This window comes from Triticum dicoccoides, chromosome 6B, assembly GCF_002162155.2.
Source record: "Triticum dicoccoides isolate Atlit2015 ecotype Zavitan chromosome 6B, WEW_v2.0, whole genome shotgun sequence".
Classification (NCBI taxonomy): domain Eukaryota; kingdom Viridiplantae; phylum Streptophyta; class Magnoliopsida; order Poales; family Poaceae; genus Triticum; species Triticum dicoccoides.
In genome coordinates, this window is record NC_041391.1 from 619,055,724 (window position 1) to 619,058,077 (window position 2,354).

Consider the following 2,354-nt stretch of genomic DNA (forward strand, 5'->3'; position numbering starts at 1 on the left):
CGTTTTTGTAATAGCCCGGCCCAAATTGGCTTTCATGAATAACCTAGGTCGTTTTGTCCCCAGCCTCACCTATTCGCTCCCATGCCGGCCGCCGCCCCTCGCAGCTGTGACCAACCTGCATCCCAGCGCGCCGCCCCTCTTCACTCCCCTGTGGTCCTCCATCCCGGTGGCCGCCAGCACCACTCCCCTGCAACACTGCATCCCGGTGCCCCGCCCCTCGTCACCACTCCGCTATGGTCCTCTCCTCCGTCCCAGCGCGCCGTCAGCACCACTCCCCTGCGACTCTGCATCCCGGCGTGGCGCCCCTCGTCACCCCTCCCCTGCGACCATTGGTGAATCCAAGGTACGGCCATGAATCTGCTCAAGCCTGCCCACCAAGTTTGAGAAATTATTCTTTTTATAACAAGCCCATGAACGGCAGGAACAAATGTTTGAGCCCTAGGTACGCAGAGAAGGTGGCGGCCAAAGAGTTTGATTTGTGTATACGGTGTTCCTGTATGATGGTCTTGACTCTTGAGAGCTGAGAAGATCCGTTTTGGCTTAAGAAAATTCTGCAGTTGTTTCTGCACCTGAGTTCATGATCACGGTCTCATGGAGGTAAGCTTCTGTATGTCTGTTTGGCAGGCGAGCCAAGAAGTTACTTAAGCTTATGATTTGTGCCTTTTGTTCTTCATCCACTAGGTATATGAATTAAAACCAGACTCATACATGACTGTCATGGTATTCAGTGTCCACATATTGCTTAGTTGTAGTATCTCTATGCTCTCTGCTACTACAAACTAAGGAGCAGCTTGACAGCTTTACGCAGCTCGGTCGACTAGGCCACCGCGACGTTGTGGGAGAAGGACATCGGTGCAGAGCATGGCAAAGCTGAGTACTTGTTGGATCTGAGGACTTCTGATCCACAGTTCTCCGCATTATCATCCATCAACATCAGGTGACATTAGCACTCAGCTGCATAAGGCTTTCTCCCCACTACAGTTGGAGTTCAAGAGCGAATGGAAGGTAATCTGGCGATCAATCACTGTTGCTTGTCACAAAACTCTGAAAAATATTATTGAGTACATCTACCACGAGCTATGCTTGCCATTTAAAAAGATGTTTATGTGAGCTGCATGTCATATCATTTTTTTATGAAAGCAGATCTTGCGATTTACTTATGATTTATGAACAGAAATTGTTCACTACGTAACCCCTAAATATAGTAGAAGGGAAACAAATCTTGTAAAACTATGCTGAGACAAGTAGTACTTATTTAGTCAAGTAACATGTTAGATAAAATTCCACACCTATTACAACTTATGTGACTTCTGTATTTTTAAAGATAACTGAACTAGTTTGTGTTCCAGGAATACAAAAACATGGGTGTTTTCCATTTATTCACTTGGCTTTTGGAATTTGATTGATGTCCCCTTCTCCTATTATTAACTACATATACCTACATGGTTCTATTTGCTGGTTTGCCAAATTCTAGACGCTTCTTTTGTGGTTCATGCTTCCTCTTTATACTATGCTTGCCTACATCCGTAGTCTCACTCCTTTATTCTCTTGATGTGCTTTTTCTTTACAAGGAAGAATACACACCATGGGGAAAAGAGAAGTAGATTTGTAGCCTATGGCCACTTTATATATACTTCCATGTTTCTGATTCATTAGGAGGTCATGTACTGATGGATTGCAAAAAGAAAAAGGAAAATAATGTCAATTGTTTCTATATCACTTGAATAGGCACGGTTCATCTATAGTGTCCTTCAATTATTAGACCACATTCAATATTATTTTATGGATGCCTGCAACTTCCAATTAAATATATCACCATATATCTATCTGATTTGTATTTGTAATCTACAAACAAGACATCCTAATTATTCGTTCGAAGATACTACAGTCTTGTTTTCTCAGCCGTGTCTTCTCCTTTTCTTAATAGTGTCACTGCCTTTGATTTATCTGCTCAGTTGTGCTAGTTAGAGTTGCTGGTAAATATGAACTAATGGTTGATCCACCCTGCTGTCCTCGCTGCACTGCATGCAAAATCATTGGGTCGGTACTGGGAGTACCTCATTTATGATGGATCTTATGCTTCAAAGCTTCTTTTTATTGTCTATTATGTTTTACTGTACTAATTTGGTAAACATACTGCTTCAGTATCTTCCAGTAGGTGCCTCAGAATTATGCAGTTTATCATACCATACTACTACTCAAATAAAAATGTCTATCTTTGTGTTCTACACTGAAGGTATCATATGAAGTTTAATTATTTTAAGCGTTCATCACCAAAACTACTTTGTTTGTAGTGAAAGGCTTCATAAAACTTCAGAGACGTTGCACATCATGAGACTAACATATAGTAGAGG

At 42.1% G+C, this 2,354-nt stretch overlaps 1 long non-coding RNA gene across 1 annotated transcript; it reads left to right on the forward strand.

Moving 5' to 3' along the window:
• The first annotated feature begins 303 nt into the window (after positions 1–303).
• On the forward strand, positions 304–1,107 carry LOC119322401. The gene is made up of 3 exons (XR_005155585.1): positions 304–343; positions 422–597; positions 799–1,107. It is a non-coding gene; the product is annotated as an uncharacterized LOC119322401 (long non-coding RNA).
• The last annotated feature ends 1,247 nt before the right edge of the window (positions 1,108–2,354 follow it).